The 19714-nt window shown below is 42.8% G+C and overlaps 1 long non-coding RNA gene and 31 other non-coding genes across 32 annotated transcripts; all 32 read left to right on the forward strand.

Annotated features, from left to right (window-relative positions):
- The first annotated feature begins 34 nt into the window (after positions 1-34).
- Positions 35-117, forward strand: trnal-cag (transfer RNA leucine (anticodon CAG)). Its single transcript has one exon. It is a non-coding gene; the product is annotated as a tRNA-Leu (tRNA).
- Positions 118-1907: 1790 nt separating this feature from the next.
- On the forward strand, positions 1908-2411 carry LOC133003846 (uncharacterized). Its single transcript, XR_009678304.1, has 3 exons — positions 1908-1990; positions 2110-2203; positions 2295-2411. It is a non-coding gene; the product is annotated as an uncharacterized LOC133003846 (long non-coding RNA).
- Positions 2412-3111: 700 nt separating this feature from the next.
- On the forward strand, positions 3112-3183 carry trnaq-uug (transfer RNA glutamine (anticodon UUG)). The gene has a single exon. It is a non-coding gene; the product is annotated as a tRNA-Gln (tRNA).
- A 243-nt stretch (positions 3184-3426) lies between these two features.
- Positions 3427-3509, forward strand: trnal-cag (transfer RNA leucine (anticodon CAG)). Its single transcript has one exon. It is a non-coding gene; the product is annotated as a tRNA-Leu (tRNA).
- Positions 3510-4320: 811 nt separating this feature from the next.
- Positions 4321-4392, forward strand: trnaq-uug (transfer RNA glutamine (anticodon UUG)). Its single transcript has one exon. It is a non-coding gene; the product is annotated as a tRNA-Gln (tRNA).
- A 244-nt stretch (positions 4393-4636) lies between these two features.
- trnal-cag (transfer RNA leucine (anticodon CAG)) lies at positions 4637-4719 on the forward strand. The gene has a single exon. It is a non-coding gene; the product is annotated as a tRNA-Leu (tRNA).
- An 811-nt stretch (positions 4720-5530) lies between these two features.
- On the forward strand, positions 5531-5602 carry trnaq-uug (transfer RNA glutamine (anticodon UUG)). Its single transcript has one exon. It is a non-coding gene; the product is annotated as a tRNA-Gln (tRNA).
- A 244-nt stretch (positions 5603-5846) lies between these two features.
- trnal-cag (transfer RNA leucine (anticodon CAG)) lies at positions 5847-5929 on the forward strand. Its single transcript has one exon. It is a non-coding gene; the product is annotated as a tRNA-Leu (tRNA).
- A 414-nt stretch (positions 5930-6343) lies between these two features.
- On the forward strand, positions 6344-6415 carry trnaq-uug (transfer RNA glutamine (anticodon UUG)). Its single transcript has one exon. It is a non-coding gene; the product is annotated as a tRNA-Gln (tRNA).
- Positions 6416-6659: 244 nt separating this feature from the next.
- On the forward strand, positions 6660-6742 carry trnal-cag (transfer RNA leucine (anticodon CAG)). The gene has a single exon. It is a non-coding gene; the product is annotated as a tRNA-Leu (tRNA).
- A 722-nt stretch (positions 6743-7464) lies between these two features.
- On the forward strand, positions 7465-7547 carry trnal-cag (transfer RNA leucine (anticodon CAG)). Its single transcript has one exon. It is a non-coding gene; the product is annotated as a tRNA-Leu (tRNA).
- Positions 7548-7961: 414 nt separating this feature from the next.
- trnaq-uug (transfer RNA glutamine (anticodon UUG)) lies at positions 7962-8033 on the forward strand. The gene has a single exon. It is a non-coding gene; the product is annotated as a tRNA-Gln (tRNA).
- A 244-nt stretch (positions 8034-8277) lies between these two features.
- trnal-cag (transfer RNA leucine (anticodon CAG)) lies at positions 8278-8360 on the forward strand. Its single transcript has one exon. It is a non-coding gene; the product is annotated as a tRNA-Leu (tRNA).
- A 722-nt stretch (positions 8361-9082) lies between these two features.
- Positions 9083-9165, forward strand: trnal-cag (transfer RNA leucine (anticodon CAG)). The gene has a single exon. It is a non-coding gene; the product is annotated as a tRNA-Leu (tRNA).
- A 414-nt stretch (positions 9166-9579) lies between these two features.
- On the forward strand, positions 9580-9651 carry trnaq-uug (transfer RNA glutamine (anticodon UUG)). The gene has a single exon. It is a non-coding gene; the product is annotated as a tRNA-Gln (tRNA).
- Positions 9652-10209: 558 nt separating this feature from the next.
- Positions 10210-10281, forward strand: trnaq-uug (transfer RNA glutamine (anticodon UUG)). The gene has a single exon. It is a non-coding gene; the product is annotated as a tRNA-Gln (tRNA).
- A 559-nt stretch (positions 10282-10840) lies between these two features.
- On the forward strand, positions 10841-10912 carry trnaq-cug (transfer RNA glutamine (anticodon CUG)). The gene has a single exon. It is a non-coding gene; the product is annotated as a tRNA-Gln (tRNA).
- A 243-nt stretch (positions 10913-11155) lies between these two features.
- Positions 11156-11238, forward strand: trnal-cag (transfer RNA leucine (anticodon CAG)). The gene has a single exon. It is a non-coding gene; the product is annotated as a tRNA-Leu (tRNA).
- A 414-nt stretch (positions 11239-11652) lies between these two features.
- On the forward strand, positions 11653-11724 carry trnaq-uug (transfer RNA glutamine (anticodon UUG)). The gene has a single exon. It is a non-coding gene; the product is annotated as a tRNA-Gln (tRNA).
- Positions 11725-11968: 244 nt separating this feature from the next.
- On the forward strand, positions 11969-12051 carry trnal-cag (transfer RNA leucine (anticodon CAG)). The gene has a single exon. It is a non-coding gene; the product is annotated as a tRNA-Leu (tRNA).
- A 1074-nt stretch (positions 12052-13125) lies between these two features.
- On the forward strand, positions 13126-13208 carry trnal-cag (transfer RNA leucine (anticodon CAG)). The gene has a single exon. It is a non-coding gene; the product is annotated as a tRNA-Leu (tRNA).
- A 414-nt stretch (positions 13209-13622) lies between these two features.
- trnaq-uug (transfer RNA glutamine (anticodon UUG)) lies at positions 13623-13694 on the forward strand. Its single transcript has one exon. It is a non-coding gene; the product is annotated as a tRNA-Gln (tRNA).
- A 244-nt stretch (positions 13695-13938) lies between these two features.
- trnal-cag (transfer RNA leucine (anticodon CAG)) lies at positions 13939-14021 on the forward strand. The gene has a single exon. It is a non-coding gene; the product is annotated as a tRNA-Leu (tRNA).
- A 722-nt stretch (positions 14022-14743) lies between these two features.
- Positions 14744-14826, forward strand: trnal-cag (transfer RNA leucine (anticodon CAG)). The gene has a single exon. It is a non-coding gene; the product is annotated as a tRNA-Leu (tRNA).
- Positions 14827-15240: 414 nt separating this feature from the next.
- trnaq-uug (transfer RNA glutamine (anticodon UUG)) lies at positions 15241-15312 on the forward strand. The gene has a single exon. It is a non-coding gene; the product is annotated as a tRNA-Gln (tRNA).
- A 244-nt stretch (positions 15313-15556) lies between these two features.
- Positions 15557-15639, forward strand: trnal-cag (transfer RNA leucine (anticodon CAG)). Its single transcript has one exon. It is a non-coding gene; the product is annotated as a tRNA-Leu (tRNA).
- A 722-nt stretch (positions 15640-16361) lies between these two features.
- Positions 16362-16444, forward strand: trnal-cag (transfer RNA leucine (anticodon CAG)). Its single transcript has one exon. It is a non-coding gene; the product is annotated as a tRNA-Leu (tRNA).
- Positions 16445-16858: 414 nt separating this feature from the next.
- trnaq-uug (transfer RNA glutamine (anticodon UUG)) lies at positions 16859-16930 on the forward strand. Its single transcript has one exon. It is a non-coding gene; the product is annotated as a tRNA-Gln (tRNA).
- A 244-nt stretch (positions 16931-17174) lies between these two features.
- Positions 17175-17257, forward strand: trnal-cag (transfer RNA leucine (anticodon CAG)). The gene has a single exon. It is a non-coding gene; the product is annotated as a tRNA-Leu (tRNA).
- Positions 17258-17979: 722 nt separating this feature from the next.
- trnal-cag (transfer RNA leucine (anticodon CAG)) lies at positions 17980-18062 on the forward strand. The gene has a single exon. It is a non-coding gene; the product is annotated as a tRNA-Leu (tRNA).
- Positions 18063-18476: 414 nt separating this feature from the next.
- Positions 18477-18548, forward strand: trnaq-uug (transfer RNA glutamine (anticodon UUG)). Its single transcript has one exon. It is a non-coding gene; the product is annotated as a tRNA-Gln (tRNA).
- A 558-nt stretch (positions 18549-19106) lies between these two features.
- trnaq-uug (transfer RNA glutamine (anticodon UUG)) lies at positions 19107-19178 on the forward strand. The gene has a single exon. It is a non-coding gene; the product is annotated as a tRNA-Gln (tRNA).
- The last annotated feature ends 536 nt before the right edge of the window (positions 19179-19714 follow it).

Below are 19714 nucleotides of genomic sequence, written 5' to 3' on the forward strand. Positions count from 1 at the left end.
CGCCGCTTTGGATTAGATGTAATCATCTTTCTCAGTCAGAATGGCCGAGCGGTCTAAGGCGCTGCGTTCAGGTCGCAGTCTCCATTGGAGGCGTGGGTTCAAATCCCACTTCTGACAGCTTTGATTAAGAACATCAGGTCCTGACTTGTAGGGCAACAGAGATCAAATTTTCATCTACACGTAATGTTGTGGCCAGCCTCGAACAACACTGTGTCTCCGGACCTTCTTGTCAATTAGAGCTATCTTTCCTCAGGTACTTTGTCCTTCTTTCTTCAGTGGATTTTGATTTGAAGGGGTACCTTCCACTGCATGAAAAGAAGCGTTTCTGTCAATCTGTGTCGCAGAGAAGTGTTGGCACATCCTTCGGTTAACGACTTTCACACGTATCTGCAGGCAGCAAAGGAAACGCTCAGGGTTCCTGCAGTTATCAAGCCTGTGAGCTGTTGAGATTTGACCCCCCTGCTCCAACGCCTAGAGGACGCTTTCACATGCAAATGACAATGCTCTGAGCTTTACAAATGCAAATCAGTTTCCCTGAGAGCAGATAACACCAATGTGTAAGAGGCACCAACAAACTATCTGGCTGAGTAAACCAGGCTTAAAATAAATATTAAACCTGAAATTTTAAATTGTTCTTAAGTAAGTAAGTGTGCTATAATGAATTATATTGTATACCACGAACAAAGGTCAATGCAGTCAAAAGAAATGAAACAATGCACTTTATTTCAAATTTTTATTGTCATCTAAAACAATCCTAAATCTCAACAACTGTACAGAGTGGCATGATTACAGTCACTTTTTCAATTGTGCTGGTTAAATGCACAGAGGATTTGTTAACCACACCTCTACCAGCAAAGAAATGGTGCTGGGTATGATCATCTGTGTCCTGTAAGCTCCAAACTTCTACTGGCTTTCCATAAAAATATCTGTCCTCCCAAAATACTGGCATTAAATTCACATGTCAATGGCAAACTAAGCTGTTCCATGAATTATAAATGGTACCTTTTCACCACTACTTTCAAAATTGCTATGAAACATTCATTGATTTAATGATTTATTTTTTCAGTGTAATATTTAATCCCCCATGGACTGCACAGTGACAAAACACAGCAGCCGGCTGTTTGGCTACAACATACATCTCCACTCAGTTTGATTATTATTTTAAATATAAAGAAGACACAATATAGAGCTTAAATTCCTTCATAATTTGAACTTCAATTGTCTAATTGTTGTTATTAAACTTTCTCAGTATTCCATTAAAACAGTCAACACTTTTATCCAAAGCGACTTACAATAAGTGCATTCAACTATAAGGTTACGAACACAGAACAGCGTGAATCATGTGTGTAAATGTACTAAACACCACAAAAAATAAACCTGGCCTCAGTCACATACTCATCCTACGTCACCCGCTCGCGTCATCAGCTGATGGACTTGTCCAATCACAGCCTCGTAAACCCAGTGCAGCAGCGCCGAGTGTCCCGCAGACAGGAAGCGGGTCGTGTTTAGCTCGTCCCGTACGAGTTACTCTGTTTTCGGGGTAAATAACTTGCTGAAGTCGACACGACGCTGTTCCCTGGAGGAGAAGATGAGTGCGTGTGGAGGCAGAGCCGCGGGCCCGGTGTGGACGAGTCGAGGCGGAGAAGACGGGCGCACAGTCCCTGAGTTAAGGTGAGAGCTAAACGGAGCCGCCATGCTAACTACGAAGCTAACCCTACATCTGAAAAGCATGTCCGCCACTTTGGGATAGCGAGAAAGTTGCTAAAATACGAATACAGCATCGAGTGCTGGAGCAGATCTAGTGCATGTGTAAATATGTATGAATTACTTAGATGTAACAGTTTGTTCTCGTTACGTTTTTTCGTCAACGTGACTTTTTTCTCTTCTGTTTTCACAGCCTCAGCCCCCCCCCCACACACACAAACAAAGAGGCGTTAGGCTGAGACGCTGAAAGTCCGGATTTAAAGTGCAGAAAATTAAGCCATTGAATGTAAGTAACTGTTTATGAATTGTTTTGGTGTTTTTTTGCTGTGGATCTTCCAACGGTGATGCAGCGCGGCTATTTCCGTTTATTAATAATAAAGTCATGTTACATGTGTTGTTTTCCAGCTGCCTGTCCATGACGTACAAAGACACACTATGAGCCAGTATGATCCGACCAGACCTTACATCAGCATTGAGGAGTTGTCGGAGAAGAAAGAGGGTAAGGTTATATTCATTAAATAATTTTCCAGTTACATGTAAAGGTGTATGTTGTCATTGAACTGTGCTAATTTTACTGAATGTGTTTACAGCTGATTGAAGCGGGACAGATGACATGGATCCATCCTTCCACAGCCAGGAGCGCACCGACCTGTGTCCCACACTTCATATAAGACTGGAAGCTACACTGATCTCACAGCTACACACTGGAGAAGATTCAGACAGAGTCCCACAAAGAAGTCATGACCCAGAGGCTGCAGAGAAACATTTCAAGCCTCATCTGAGTTTTTGTACAATATATTTGCTGTATGTAAATAAAGCTTTCACTCCACATATACCTTGTTCACATTTGTTCCCTGTACAATATGTTCACCTATAGCATCACATGAATGTTTAGTTTTAATTAACTGCAGTGCTTTTGGTAAAGGCTTACTTATAAATAATAATAAATATTAATATATACATTTTTATTATAAATATTGTGTGGGAGGGGCTTACCCCACGTGCGGAATGCTGTGACCCCACGTGTGCACTGCAATGACCCATAAGGTGACCAATAGCAACACTTCTACCAGCCAATCACGAGTGACATTAGTTTCAAGGGTCTGTGGTATCCTCCAATGGTGAGTAGAGAGAGGTTGTAGCCAGCGGCTGGACTCCGATTCATATGCTAATTAGATCACACCTTGCAAATATCACAATTCTGCTTTTAATTTGCCTGACCGAATTTAGCAAAGTGATAGTTATCTGACACTTTTTCTGTGATTGTTCTTGGTCTCACTGGGACCTGATTTTAAGAGGTAGCAAAGCGTTGAGAGGAAAAGCTATTCAATTCGGTACACTACCCACTGTCCATTTACACATGGAAGCTGTTGCGTTAGTCGTGCCTAATATCTGGCAGACAAACAGGGTTCCATGGTGTAATGGTTAGCACTCTGGACTTTGACTCCAGCGATCCGAGTTCAAATCTCGATGGGACCTGTTAAAGATGTATCACATTTATGGCACTTTGTCCTTGCCACGTAATCAATGTCAACTCCTGAAATTACACTTACGAGCTCAACATGAACCTTGGAAATATCTTGCTACCTATGAATATCTTACAGATTCTCAATAAGTTCAGGAGAATAATTCACCCAATGCATAGGACTTGCTCCAACTTATTAACACTCACTATTGCTGATGTCTTTCGCCGCTTTGGATTAGATGTAATCATCTTTCGCAGTCAGAATGGCCGAGCGGTCTAAGGCGCTGCGTTCAGGTCGCAGTCTCCATTGGTGGCGTGGGTTCAAATCTCACTTCTGACAGCTTTCCATCAAGAACATCAGGTCCTGACTTGTAGGGCAACAGAGATCAACTTGTCACCTACAAGTAATGTTGTGGCCAGCCTCTAACAACACTCTGTCTCTGGACCTTTTTGTCAATTACAGCTATCTTTCTTCAGGTACTTTGTCCTTCTTTCTTCAGTGGATTTTGTTTTTAAGGGGTACCTTCCACCTTGCAAATATCACAATTCTGCTTTTAATTTGCCTGACAGAATTGAGCAAAGTGATAGTTATCTGACACTTTTTCTGTGATTGTTCTTGGTCTCACTGGGACCTGATTTTAAGAGGTAGCAAAGCGTTGAGAGGAAAAACTATTCAATTCGGTACACTACCCACGCAGTCTCCATTGGAGGCGTGGGTTCAAATCCCACTTCTGACAGCTTTCCATAAAGAACATCAGGTTCTGACTTGTAGGGCAACAGAGATCAAATTTTCATCTACACGTAATGTTGTGGCCAGCCTCGAACAACACTGTGTCTCCGGACCTTCTTGTCAATTAGAGCTATCTTTCCTCAGGTACTTTGTCCTTCTTTCTTCAGTGGATTTTGTTTTGAAGGGGTACCTTCCACCTTGCAAATATCACAATTCTGCTTTTAATTTGCCTGACCGAATTGAGCAAAGTGATAGTTATCTGACACTTTTTCTGTGATTGTTCTTGGTCTCACTGGGACCTGATTTTAAGAGGTAGCAAAGCGTTGAGAGGAAAAGCTATTCAATTCGGTACACTACCCACTGTCCATTTACACATGGAAGCTGTTGCGTTAATCGTGCCTAATATCTGGCAGACAAACTGGGTGCCATGGTGTAATGGTTAGCACTCTGGACTTTGACTCCAGCGATCCGAGTTCAAATCTCGGTGGGACCTGTTAAAGATGTATCACATTTATGGCACTTTGTCCTTGCCACGTAATCAATGTCAACTCCTGAAATTACACTTACGAGCTCAACATGACCCTTGGAAAAATCTTGCTACCTATAAATATCTTACAGTTTCTCAAGACATTCGGCACCATGTTTTCACCCGATGCATAGGACTTGCTCCATCTTATTAACACTCACTATTGCTGATGTCTTTCGCCGCTTTGGATTAGATGTAATTATCTTTCGCAGTCAGAATGGCCGAGCGGTCTAAGGCGCTGCGTTCAGGTCGCAGTCTCCATTGGTGGCGTGGGTTCAAATCTCACTTCTGACAGCTTTCCATCAAGAACATCAGGTCCTGACTTGTAGAGCAACAGAGATCAACTTGTCACCTACACGTAATGTTGTGGCCAGCCTCTAACAACACTCTGTCTCTGGACCTTTTTGTCAATTACAGCTATCTTTCTTCAGGTACTTTGTCCTTCTTTCTTCAGTGGATTTTGTTTTGAAGGGGTACCTTCCACCTTGCAAATACCACAATTCTGCTTTTAATTTGCCTGACAGAATTGAGCAAAGTGATAGTTATCTGACACTTTTTCTGTGATTGTTCTTGGTCTCACTGGGACCTGATTTTAAGAGGTAGCAAAGCGTTGAGAGGAAAAGCTATTCAATTCGGTACACTACCCACGCAGTCTCCATTGGAGGCGTGGGTTCAAATCCCACTTCTGACAGCTTTCCATAAAGAACATCAGGTTCTGACTTGTAGGGCAACAGAGATCAAATTTTCATCTACACGTAATGTTGTGGCCAGCCTCGAACAACACTGTGTCTCCGGACCTTCTTGTCAATTAGAGCTATCTTTCCTCAGGTACTTTGTCCTTCTTTCTTCAGTGGATTTTGTTTTGAAGGGGTACCTTCCACCTTGCAAATATCACAATTCTGCTTTTAATTTGCCTGACCGAATTGAGCAAAGTGATAGTTATCTGACACTTTTTCTGTGATTGTTCTTGGTCTCACTGGGACCTGATTTTAAGAGGTAGCAAAGCGTTGAGAGGAAAAGCTATTCAATTCGGTACACTACCCACTGTCCATTTACACATGGAAGCTGTTGCGTTAATCGTGCCTAATATCTGGCAGACAAACTGGGTGCCATGGTGTAATGGTTAGCACTCTGGACTTTGACTCCAGCGATCCGAGTTCAAATCTCGGTGGGACCTGTTAAAGATGTATCACATTTATGGCACTTTGTCCTTGCCACGTAATCAATGTCAACTCCTGAAATTACACTTACGAGCTCAACATGACCCTTGGAAAAATCTTGCTACCTATAAATATCTTACAGTTTCTCAAGACATTCGGCACCATGTTTTCACCCGATGCATAGGACTTGCTCCATCTTATTAACACTCACTATTGCTGATGTCTTTCGCCGCTTTGGATTAGATGTAATTATCTTTCACAGTCAGAATGGCCGAGCGGTCTAAGGCGCTGCGTTCAGGTCGCAGTCTCCATTGGTGGCGTGGGTTCAAATCTCACTTCTGACAGCTTTCCATCAAGAACATCAGGTCCTGACTTGTAGGGCAACAGAGATCAACTTGTCACCTACACGTAATGTTGTGGCCAGCCTCTAACAACACTCTGTCTCTGGACCTTTTTGTCAATTACAGCTATCTTTCTTCAGGTACTTTGTCCTTCTTTCTTCAGTGGATTTTGTTTTGAAGGGGTACCTTCCACCTTGCAAATACCACAATTCTGCTTTTAATTTGCCTGACAGAATTGAGCAAAGTGATAGTTATCTGACACTTTTTCTGTGATTGTTCTTGGTCTCACTGGGACCTGATTTTAAGAGGTAGCAAAGCGTTGAGAGGAAAAGCTATTCAATTCGGTACACTACCCACTGTCCATTTACACATGGAAGCTGTTGCGTTAGTCGTGCCTAATATCTGGCAGACAAACAGGGTTCCATGGTGTAATGGTTAGCACTCTGGACTTTGACTCCAGCGATCCGAGTTCAAATCTCGGTGGGACCTGTTAAAGATGTATCACATTTATGGCACTTTGTCCTTGCCACGTAATCAATGTCAACTCCTGAAATTACACTTACGAGCTCAACATGACCCTTGGAAAAATCTTGCTACCTATAAATATCTTACAGTTTCTCAAGACATTCGGCACCATGTTTTCACCCGATGCATAGGACTTGCTCCATCTTATTAACACTCACTATTGCTGATGTCTTTCCCCACTTTGGATTAGATGTAATTATCTTTCGCAGTCAGAATGGCCGAGCGGTCTAAGGCGCTGCGTTCAGGTCGCAGTCTCCATTGGTGGCGTGGGTTCAAATCTCACTTCTGACAGCTTTCCATCAAGAACATCAGGTCCTGACTTGTAGGGCAACAGAGATCACCTACACGTAATGTTGTGGCCAGCCTCTAACAACACTCTGTCTCTGGACCTTTTTGTCAATTACAGCTATCTTTCTTCAGGTACTTTGTCCTTCTTTCTTCAGTGGATTTTGTTTTGAAGGGGTACCTTCCACCTTGCAAATATCACAATTCTGCTTTTAATTTGCCTGACCGAATTGAGCAAAGTGATAGTTATCTGACACTTTTTCTGTGATTGTTCTTGGTCTCACTGGGACCTGATTTTAAGAGGTAGCAAAGCGTTGAGAGGAAAAGCTATTCAATTCGGTACACTACCCACTGTCCATTTACACATGGAAGCTGTTGCGTTAATCGTGCCTAATATCTGGCAGACAAACTGGGTGCCATGGTGTAATGGTTAGCACTCTGGACTCTGAAGCCAACGATCCGAGTTCAAATCTCGGTTGGACATGTTAAAGATGTATCACATTTATGGCACTCTGTCCTTGCCACGCAATCAAGGTCAACTCCTGAAATAACACTTACGAGCTCAACATGAACCTTGGAAATATCTTGCTACCTATGAATATCTTACAGATTCTCAATAAGTTCGGCACCATGTTTTCACCCGATGCATAGGACTTGCTCCATCTTATTAACACTCACTATTGCTGATGTCTTTCGCCGCTTTGGATTAGATGTAATTATCTTTCGCAGTCAGAATGGCCGAGCGGTCTAAGGCGCTGCGTTCAGGTCGCAGTCTCCATTGGTGGCGTGGGTTCAAATCTCACTTCTGACAGCTTTCCATCAAGAACATCAGGTCCTGACTTGTAGGGCAACAGAGATCAACTTGTCACCTACACGTAATGTTGTGGCCAGCCTCTAACAACACTCTGTCTCTGGACCTTTTTGTCAATTACAGCTATCTTTCTTCAGGTACTTTGTCCTTCTTTCTTCAGTGGATTTTGTTTTGAAGGGGTACCTTCCACCTTGCAAATACCACAATTCTGCTTTTAATTTGCCTGACAGAATTGAGCAAAGTGATAGTTATCTGACACTTTTTCTGTGATTGTTCTTGGTCTCACTGGGACCTGATTTTAAGAGGTAGCAAAGCGTTGAGAGGAAAAGCTATTCAATTCGGTACACTACCCACTGTCCATTTACACATGGAAGCTGTTGCGTTAGTCGTGCCTAATATCTGGCAGACAAACAGGGTTCCATGGTGTAATGGTTAGCACTCTGGACTTTGACTCCAGCGATCCGAGTTCAAATCTCGGTGGGACCTGTTAAAGATGTATCACATTTATGGCACTTTGTCCTTGCCACGTAATCAATGTCAACTCCTGAAATTACACTTACGAGCTCAACATGACCCTTGGAAAAATCTTGCTACCTATAAATATCTTACAGTTTCTCAAGACATTCGGCACCATGTTTTCACCCGATGCATAGGACTTGCTCCATCTTATTAACACTCACTATTGCTGATGTCTTTCCCCACTTTGGATTAGATGTAATTATCTTTCGCAGTCAGAATGGCCGAGCGGTCTAAGGCGCTGCGTTCAGGTCGCAGTCTCCATTGGTGGCGTGGGTTCAAATCTCACTTCTGACAGCTTTCCATCAAGAACATCAGGTCCTGACTTGTAGGGCAACAGAGATCACCTACACGTAATGTTGTGGCCAGCCTCTAACAACACTCTGTCTCTGGACCTTTTTGTCAATTACAGCTATCTTTCTTCAGGTACTTTGTCCTTCTTTCTTCAGTGGATTTTGTTTTGAAGGGGTACCTTCCACCTTGCAAATATCACAATTCTGCTTTTAATTTGCCTGACCGAATTGAGCAAAGTGATAGTTATCTGACACTTTTTCTGTGATTGTTCTTGGTCTCACTGGGACCTGATTTTAAGAGGTAGCAAAGCGTTGAGAGGAAAAGCTATTCAATTCGGTACACTACCCACTGTCCATTTACACATGGAAGCTGTTGCGTTAATCGTGCCTAATATCTGGCAGACAAACTGGGTGCCATGGTGTAATGGTTAGCACTCTGGACTCTGAAGCCAACGATCCGAGTTCAAATCTCGGTTGGACATGTTAAAGATGTATCACATTTATGGCACTCTGTCCTTGCCACGTAATCAAGGTCAACTCCTGAAATAACACTTACGAGCTCAACATGAACCTTGGAAATATCTTGCTACCTATGAATATCTTACAGATTCTCAATAAGTTCGGCACCATGTTTTCACCCGATGCATAGGACTTGCTCCATCTTATTAACACTCACTATTGCTGATGTCTTTCGCCGCTTTGGATTAGATGTAATTATCTTTCGCAGTCAGAATGGCCGAGCGGTCTAAGGCGCTGCGTTCAGGTCGCAGTCTCCATTGGTGGCGTGGGTTCAAATCTCACTTCTGACAGCTTTCCATCAAGAACATCAGGTCCTGACTTGTAGGGCAACAGAGATCAACTTGTCACCTACACGTAATGTTGTGGCCAGCCTCTAACAACACTCTGTCTCTGGACCTTTTTGTCAATTACAGCTATCTTTCTTCAGGTACTTTGTCCTTCTTTCTTCAGTGGATTTTGTTTTGAAGGGGTACCTTCCACCTTGCAAATACCACAATTCTGCTTTTAATTTGCCTGACAGAATTGAGCAAAGTGATAGTTATCTGACACTTTTTCTGTGATTGTTCTTGGTCTCACTGGGACCTGATTTTAAGAGGTAGCAAAGCGTTGAGAGGAAAAGCTATTCAATTCGGTACACTACCCACTGTCCATTTACACATGGAAGCTGTTGCGTTAGTCGTGCCTAATATCTGGCAGACAAACAGGGTTCCATGGTGTAATGGTTAGCACTCTGGACTTTGACTCCAGCGATCCGAGTTCAAATCTCGGTGGGACCTGTTAAAGATGTATCACATTCATGGCACTTTGTCCTTGCCACGTAATCAATGTCAACTCCTGAAATTACACTTACGAGCTCAACATGACCCTTGGAAAAATCTTGCTACCTATAAATATCTTACAGTTTCTCAAGACATTCGGCACCATGTTTTCACCCGATGCATAGGACTTGCTCCATCTTATTAAAACTCACTATTGCTGATACACGTAATGTTGTGGCCAGCCTCTAACAACACTCTGTCTCTGGACCTTTTTGTCAATTACAGCTATCTTTCTTCAGGTACTTTGTCCTTCTTTCTTCAGTGGATTTTGTTTTGAAGGGGTACCTTCCACCTTGCAAATATCACAATTCTGCTTTTAATTTGCCTGACAGAATTGAGCAAAGTGATAGTTATCTGACACTTTTTCTGTGATTGTTCTTGGTCTCACTGGGACCTGATTTTAAGAGGTAGCAAAGCGTTGAGAGGAAAAGCTATTCAATTCGGTACACTACCCACTGTCCATTTACACATGGAAGCTGTTGCGTTAGTCGTGCCTAATATCTGGCAGACAAACAGGGTTCCATGGTGTAATGGTTAGCACTCTGGACTTTGACTCCAGCGATCCGAGTTCAAATCTCGGTGGGACCTGTTAAAGATGTATCACATTTATGGCACTTTGTCCTTGCCACGTAATCAATGTCAACTCCTGAAATTACACTTACGAGCTCAACATGACCCTTGGAAAAATCTTGCTACCTATAAATATCTTACAGTTTCTCAAGACATTCGGCACCATGTTTTCACCCGATGCATAGGACTTGCTCCATCTTATTAAAACTCACTATTGCTGATACACGTAATGTTGTGGCCAGCCTCTAACAACACTCTGTCTCTGGACCTTTTTGTCAATTACAGCTATCTTTCTTCAGGTACTTTGTCCTTCTTTCTTCAATGGATTTTGTTTTTAAGGGGTACCTTCCACCTTGCAAATATCACAATTCTGCTTTTAATTTGCCTGACAGAATTGAGCAAAGTGATAGTTATCTGACACTTTTTCTGTGATTGTTCTTGGTCTCACTGGGACCTGATTTTAAGAGGTAGCAAAGCGTTGAGAGGAAAAGCTATTCAATTCGGTACACTACCCACTGTCCATTTACACATGGAAGCTGTTGCGTTAGTCGTGCCTAATATCTGGCAGACAAACCAGGGTTCCATGGTGTAATGGTTAGCACTCTGGACTCTGAATCCAACGATCCGAGTTCAAATCTCGGTTGGACCTGTTAAAGATGTATCACATTTATGGCACTCTGTCCTTGCCACGTAATCAAGGTCAACTCCTGAAATTACACTTACGAGCTCACCATGAACCTTGGAAATATCTTGCTACCTATGAATATCTTACAGATTCTCAATAAGTTCGGAAGAATAATTCACCCAATGCATAGGACTTGCTCCAACTTAATAACACTCACTATTGCTGATGTCTTTCGCCGCTTTGGATTAGATGTAATCATCTTTCGCAGTCAGAATGGCCGAGCGGTCTAAGGCGCTGCGTTCAGGTCGCAGTCTCCATTGGAGGCGTGGGTTCAAATCCCACTTCTGACAGCTTTCCATAAAGAACATCAGGTCCTGACTTGTAGGGCAACAGAGATCAAATTTTCATCTACACGTAATGTTGTGGCCAGCCTCGAACAACACTGTGTCTCCGGACCTTCTTGTCAATTAGAGCTATCTTTCCTCAGGTACTTTGTCCTTCTTTCTTCAGTGGATTTTGTTTTGAAGGGGTACCTTCCACCTTGCAAATATCACAATTCTGCTTTTAATTTGCCTGACCGAATTGAGCAAAGTGATAGTTATCTGACACCTTTTCTGTGATTGTTCTTGGTCTCACTGGGACCTGATTTTAAGAGGTAGCAAAGCGTTGAGAGGAAAAGCTATTCAATTCGGTACACTACCCACTGTCCATTTACACATGGAAGCTGTTGCGTTAGTCGTGCCTAATATCTGGCAGACAAACAGGGTTCCATGGTGTAATGGTTAGCACTCTGGACTTTGACTCCAGCGATCCGAGTTCAAATCTCGGTGGGACCTGTTAAAGATGTATCACATTTATGGCACTTTGTCCTTGCCACGTAATCAATGTCAACTCCTGAAATTACACTTACGAGCTCAACATGACCCTTGGAAAAATCTTGCTACCTATAAATATCTTACAGTTTCTCAAGACATTCGGCACCATGTTTTCACCCGATGCATAGGACTTGCTCCATCTTATTAACACTCACTATTGCTGATGTCTTTCGCCACTTTGGATTAGATGTAATTATCTTTCGCAGTCAGAATGGCCGAGCGGTCTAAGGCGCTGCGTTCAGGTCGCAGTCTCCATTGGTGGCGTGGGTTCAAATCTCACTTCTGACAGCTTTCCATCAAGAACATCAGGTCCTGACTTGTAGGGCAACAGAGATCACCTACACGTAATGTTGTGGCCAGCCTCTAACAACACTCTGTCTCTGGACCTTTTTGTCAATTACAGCTATCTTTCTTCAGGTACTTTGTCCTTCTTTCTTCAGTGGATTTTGTTTTGAAGGGGTACCTTCCACCTTGCAAATATCACAATTCTGCTTTTAATTTGCCTGACCGAATTGAGCAAAGTGATAGTTATCTGACACTTTTTCTGTGATTGTTCTTGGTCTCACTGGGACCTGATTTTAAGAGGTAGCAAAGCGTTGAGAGGAAAAGCTATTCAATTCGGTACACTACCCACTGTCCATTTACACATGGAAGCTGTTGCGTTAATCGTGCCTAATATCTGGCAGACAAACTGGGTGCCATGGTGTAATGGTTAGCACTCTGGACTCTGAAGCCAACGATCCGAGTTCAAATCTCGGTTGGACATGTTAAAGATGTATCACATTTATGGCACTCTGTCCTTGCCACGTAATCAAGGTCAACTCCTGAAATAACACTTACGAGCTCAACATGAACCTTGGAAATATCTTGCTACCTATGAATATCTTACAGATTCTCAATAAGTTCGGAAGAATAATTCACCCAATGCATAGGACTTGGCACTCTGTCCTTGCCACGTAATCAAGGTCAACTCCTGAAATTACACTTACGAGCTCAACATGAACCTTGGAAATATCTTGCTACCTATGAATATCTTACAGATTCTCAATAAATTCAGGAGAATAATTCACCCAATGCATAGGACTCCAGCGATCCGAGTTCAAATCTCGGTGGGACCTGTTAAAGATGTATCACATTTATGGCACTTTGTCCTTCCCACGTAATCAATGTCAACTCCTGAAATTACACTTACGAGCTCAACATGACCCTTGGAAAAATCTTGCTACCTATAAATATCTTTCAGTTTCTCAAGACATTCGGCACCATGTTTTCACCCGATGCATAGGACTTGCTCCATCTTATTAACACTCACTATTGCTGATGTCTTTCGCCGCTTTGGATTAGATGTAATTATCTTTCACAGTCAGAATGGCCGAGCGGTCTAAGGCGCTGCGTTCAGGTCGCAGTCTCCATTGGTGGCGTGGGTTCAAATCTCACTTCTGACAGCTTTCCATCAAGAACATCAGGTCCTGACTTGTAGGGCAACAGAGATCAACTTGTCACCTACACGTAATGTTGTGGCCAGCCTCTAACAACACTCTGTCTCTGGACCTTTTTGTCAATTACAGCTATCTTTCTTCAGGTACTTTGTCCTTCTTTCTTCAGTGGATTTTGTTTTGAAGGGGTACCTTCCACCTTGCAAATACCACAATTCTGCTTTTAATTTGCCTGACAGAATTGAGCAAAGTGATAGTTATCTGACACTTTTTCTGTGATTGTTCTTGGTCTCACTGGGACCTGATTTTAAGAGGTAGCAAAGCGTTGAGAGGAAAAGCTATTCAATTCGGTACACTACCCACTGTCCATTTACACATGGAAGCTGTTGCGTTAGTCGTGCCTAATATCTGGCAGACAAACAGGGTTCCATGGTGTAATGGTTAGCACTCTGGACTTTGACTCCAGCGATCCGAGTTCAAATCTCGGTGGGACCTGTTAAAGATGTATCACATTTATGGCACTTTGTCCTTGCCACGTAATCAATGTCAACTCCTGAAATTACACTTACGAGCTCAACATGACCCTTGGAAAAATCTTGCTACCTATAAATATCTTACAGTTTCTCAAGACATTCGGCACCATGTTTTCACCCGATGCATAGGACTTGCTCCATCTTATTAACACTCACTATTGCTGATGTCTTTCCCCACTTTGGATTAGATGTAATTATCTTTCGCAGTCAGAATGGCCGAGCGGTCTAAGGCGCTGCGTTCAGGTCGCAGTCTCCATTGGTGGCGTGGGTTCAAATCTCACTTCTGACAGCTTTCCATCAAGAACATCAGGTCCTGACTTGTAGGGCAACAGAGATCACCTACACGTAATGTTGTGGCCAGCCTCTAACAACACTCTGTCTCTGGACCTTTTTGTCAATTACAGCTATCTTTCTTCAGGTACTTTGTCCTTCTTTCTTCAGTGGATTTTGTTTTGAAGGGGTACCTTCCACCTTGCAAATATCACAATTCTGCTTTTAATTTGCCTGACCGAATTGAGCAAAGTGATAGTTATCTGACACTTTTTCTGTGATTGTTCTTGGTCTCACTGGGACCTGATTTTAAGAGGTAGCAAAGCGTTGAGAGGAAAAGCTATTCAATTCGGTACACTACCCACTGTCCATTTACACATGGAAGCTGTTGCGTTAATCGTGCCTAATATCTGGCAGACAAACTGGGTGCCATGGTGTAATGGTTAGCACTCTGGACTCTGAAGCCAACGATCCGAGTTCAAATCTCGGTTGGACATGTTAAAGATGTATCACATTTATGGCACTCTGTCCTTGCCACGTAATCAAGGTCAACTCCTGAAATAACACTTACGAGCTCAACATGAACCTTGGAAATATCTTGCTACCTATGAATATCTTACAGATTCTCAATAAGTTCGGCACCATGTTTTCACCCGATGCATAGGACTTGCTCCATCTTATTAACACTCACTATTGCTGATGTCTTTCGCCGCTTTGGATTAGATGTAATTATCTTTCGCAGTCAGAATGGCCGAGCGGTCTAAGGCGCTGCGTTCAGGTCGCAGTCTCCATTGGTGGCGTGGGTTCAAATCTCACTTCTGACAGCTTTCCATCAAGAACATCAGGTCCTGACTTGTAGGGCAACAGAGATCAACTTGTCACCTACACGTAATGTTGTGGCCAGCCTCTAACAACACTCTGTCTCTGGACCTTTTTGTCAATTACAGCTATCTTTCTTCAGGTACTTTGTCCTTCTTTCTTCAGTGGATTTTGTTTTGAAGGGGTACCTTCCACCTTGCAAATACCACAATTCTGCTTTTAATTTGCCTGACAGAATTGAGCAAAGTGATAGTTATCTGACACTTTTTCTGTGATTGTTCTTGGTCTCACTGGGACCTGATTTTAAGAGGTAGCAAAGCGTTGAGAGGAAAAGCTATTCAATTCGGTACACTACCCACTGTCCATTTACACATGGAAGCTGTTGCGTTAGTCGTGCCTAATATCTGGCAGACAAACAGGGTTCCATGGTGTAATGGTTAGCACTCTGGACTTTGACTCCAGCGATCCGAGTTCAAATCTCGGTGGGACCTGTTAAAGATGTATCACATTTATGGCACTTTGTCCTTGCCACGTAATCAATGTCAACTCCTGAAATTACACTTACGAGCTCAACATGACCCTTGGAAAAATCTTGCTACCTATAAATATCTTACAGTTTCTCAAGACATTCGGCACCATGTTTTCACCCGATGCATAGGACTTGCTCCATCTTATTAACACTCACTATTGCTGATGTCTTTCCCCACTTTGGATTAGATGTAATTATCTTTCGCAGTCAGAATGGCCGAGCGGTCTAAGGCGCTGCGTTCAGGTCGCAGTCTCCATTGGTGGCGTGGGTTCAAATCTCACTTCTGACAGCTTTCCATCAAGAACATCAGGTCCTGACTTGTAGGGCAACAGAGATCACCTACACGTAATGTTGTGGCCAGCCTCTAACAACACTCTGTCTCTGGACCTTTTTGTCAATTACAGCTATCTTTCTTCAGGTACTTTGTCCTTCTTTCTTCAGTGGATTTTGTTTTGAAGGGGTACCTTCCACCTTGCAAATATCACAATTCTGCTTTTAATTTGCCTGACCGAATTGAGCAAAGTGATAGTTATCTGACACTTTTTCTGTGATTGTTCTTGGTCTCACTGGGACCTGATTTTAAGAGGTAGCAAAGCGTTGAGAGGAAAAGCTATTCAATTCGGTACACTACCCACTGTCCATTTACACATGGAAGCTGTTGCGTTAATCGTGCCTAATATCTGGCAGACAAACTGGGTGCCATGGTGTAATGGTTAGCACTCTGGACTCTGAAGCCAACGATCCGAGTTCAAATCTCGGTTGGACATGTTAAAGATGTATCACATTTATGGCACTCTGTCCTTGCCACGTAATCAAGGTCAACTCCTGAAATAACACTTACGAGCTCAACATGAACCTTGGAAATATCTTGCTACCTATGAATATCTTACAGATTCTCAATAAGTTCGGCACCATGTTTTCACCCGATGCATAGGACTTGCTCCATCTTATTAACACTCACTATTGCTGATGTCTTTCGCCGCTTTGGATTAGATGTAATTATCTTTCGCAGTCAGAATGGCCGAGCGGTCTAAGGCGCTGCGTTCAGGTCGCAGTCTCCATTGGTGGCGTGGGTTCAAATCTCACTTCTGACAGCTTTCCATCAAGAACATCAGGTCCTGACTTGTAGGGCAACAGAGATCAACTTGTCACCTACACGTAATGTTGTGGCCAGCCTCTAACAACACTCTGTCTCTGGACCTTTTTGTCAATTACAGCTATCTTTCTTCAGGTACTTTGTCCTTCTTTCTTCAGTGGATTTTGTTTTGAAGGGGTACCTTCCACCTTGCAAATACCACAATTCTGCTTTTAATTTGCCTGACAGAATTGAGCAAAGTGATAGTTATCTGACACTTTTTCTGTGATTGTTCTTGGTCTCACTGGGACCTGATTTTAAGAGGTAGCAAAGCGTTGAGAGGAAAAGCTATTCAATTCGGTACACTACCCACTGTCCATTTACACATGGAAGCTGTTGCGTTAGTCGTGCCTAATATCTGGCAGACAAACAGGGTTCCATGGTGTAATGGTTAGCACTCTGGACTTTGACTCCAGCGATCCGAGTTCAAATCTCGGTGGGACCTGTTAAAGATGTATCACATTTATGGCACTTTGTCCTTGCCACGTAATCAATGTCAACTCCTGAAATTACACTTACGAGCTCAACATGACCCTTGGAAAAATCTTGCTACCTATAAATATCTTACAGTTTCTCAAGACATTCGGCACCATGTTTTCACCCGATGCATAGGACTTGCTCCATCTTATTAACACTCACTATTGCTGATGTCTTTCCCCACTTTGGATTAGATGTAATTATCTTTCGCAGTCAGAATGGCCGAGCGGTCTAAGGCGCTGCGTTCAGGTCGCAGTCTCCATTGGTGGCGTGGGTTCAAATCTCACTTCTGACAGCTTTCCATCAAGAACATCAGGTCCTGACTTGTAGGGCAACAGAGATCACCTACACGTAATGTTGTGGCCAGCCTCTAACAACACTCTGTCTCTGGACCTTTTTGTCAATTACAGCTATCTTTCTTCAGGTACTTTGTCCTTCTTTCTTCAGTGGATTTTGTTTTGAAGGGGTACCTTCCACCTTGCAAATATCACAATTCTGCTTTTAATTTGCCTGACCGAATTGAGCAAAGTGATAGTTATCTGACACTTTTTCTGTGATTGTTCTTGGTCTCACTGGGACCTGATTTTAAGAGGTAGCAAAGCGTTGAGAGGAAAAGCTATTCAATTCGGTACACTACCCACTGTCCATTTACACATGGAAGCTGTTGCGTTAATCGTGCCTAATATCTGGCAGACAAACTGGGTGCCATGGTGTAATGGTTAGCACTCTGGACTCTGAAGCCAACGATCCGAGTTCAAATCTCGGTTGGACATGTTAAAGATGTATCACATTTATGGCACTCTGTCCTTGCCACGTAATCAAGGTCAACTCCTGAAATAACACTTACGAGCTCAACATGAACCTTGGAAATATCTTGCTACCTATGAATATCTTACAGATTCTCAATAAGTTCGGCACCATGTTTTCACCCGATGCATAGGACTTGCTCCATCTTATTAACACTCACTATTGCTGATGTCTTTCGCCGCTTTGGATTAGATGTAATTATCTTTCGCAGTCAGAATGGCCGAGCGGTCTAAGGCGCTGCGTTCAGGTCGCAGTCTCCATTGGTGGCGTGGGTTCAAATCTCACTTCTGACAGCTTTCCATCAAGAACATCAGGTCCTGACTTGTAGGGCAACAGAGATCAACTTGTCACCTACACGTAATGTTGTGGCCAGCCTCTAACAACACTCTGTCTCTGGACCTTTTTGTCAATTACAGCTATCTTTCTTCAGGTACTTTGTCCTTCTTTCTTCAGTGGATTTTGTTTTGAAGGGGTACCTTCCACCTTGCAAATACCACAATTCTGCTTTTAATTTGCCTGACAGAATTGAGCAAAGTGATAGTTATCTGACACTTTTTCTGTGATTGTTCTTGGTCTCACTGGGACCTGATTTTAAGAGGTAGCAAAGCGTTGAGAGGAAAAGCTATTCAATTCGGTACACTACCCACTGTCCATTTACACATGGAAGCTGTTGCGTTAGTCGTGCCTAATATCTGGCAGACAAACAGGGTTCCATGGTGTAATGGTTAGCACTCTGGACTTTGACTCCAGCGATCCGAGTTCAAATCTCGGTGGGACCTGTTAAAGATGTATCACATTTATGGCACTTTGTCCTTGCCACGTAATCAATGTCAACTCCTGAAATTACACTTACGAGCTCAACATGACCCTTGGAAAAATCTTGCTACCTATAAATATCTTACAGTTTCTCAAGACATTCGGCACCATGTTTTCACCCGATGCATAGGACTTGCTCCATCTTATTAAAACTCACTATTGCTGATACACGTAATGTTGTGGCCAGCCTCTAACAACACTCTGTCTCTGGACCTTTTTGTCAATTACAGCTATCTTTCTTCAGGTACTTTGTCCTTCTTTCTTCAGTGGATTTTGTTTTGAAGGGGTACCTTCCACCTTGCAAATACCACAATTCTGCTTTTAATTTGCCTGACAGAATTGAGCAAAGTGATAGTTATCTGACACTTTTTCTGTGATTGTTCTTGGTCTCACTGGGACCTGATTTTAAGAGGTAGCAAAGCGTTGAGAGGAAAAGCTATTCAATTCGGTACACTACCCACTGTCCATTTACACATGGAAGCTGTTGCGTTAGTCGTGCCTAATATCTGGCAGACAAACAGGGTTCCATGGTGTAATGGTTAGCACTCTGGACTTTGACTCCAGCGATCCGAGTTCAAATCTCGGTGGGACCTGTTAAAGATGTATCACATTTATGGCACTTTGTCCTTGCCACGTAATCAATGTCAACTCCTGAAATTACACTTACGAGCTCAACATGACCCTTGGAAAAATCTTGCTACCTATAAATATCTTACAGTTTCTCAAGACATTCGGCACCATGTTTTCACCCGATGCATAGGACTTGCTCCATCTTATTAAAACTCACTATTGCTGATACACGTAATGTTGTGGCCAGCCTCTAACAACACTCTGTCTCTGGACCTTTTTGTCAATTACAGCTATCTTTCTTCAGGTACTTTGTCCTTCTTTCTTCAATGGATTTTGTTTTTAAGGGGTACCTTCCACCTTGCAAATATCACAATTCTGCTTTTAATTTGCCTGACAGAATTGAGCAAAGTGATAGTTATCTGACACTTTTTCTGTGATTGTTCTTGGTCTCACTGGGACCTGATTTTAAGAGGTAGCAAAGCGTTGAGAGGAAAAGCTATTCAATTCGGTACACTACCCACTGTCCATTTACACATGGAAGCTGTTGCGTTAGTCGTGC

The sequence above is a fragment of the Limanda limanda genome, chromosome 6, assembly GCF_963576545.1.
Source record: "Limanda limanda chromosome 6, fLimLim1.1, whole genome shotgun sequence".
Classification (NCBI taxonomy): Eukaryota; Metazoa; Chordata; class Actinopteri; order Pleuronectiformes; family Pleuronectidae; genus Limanda; species Limanda limanda.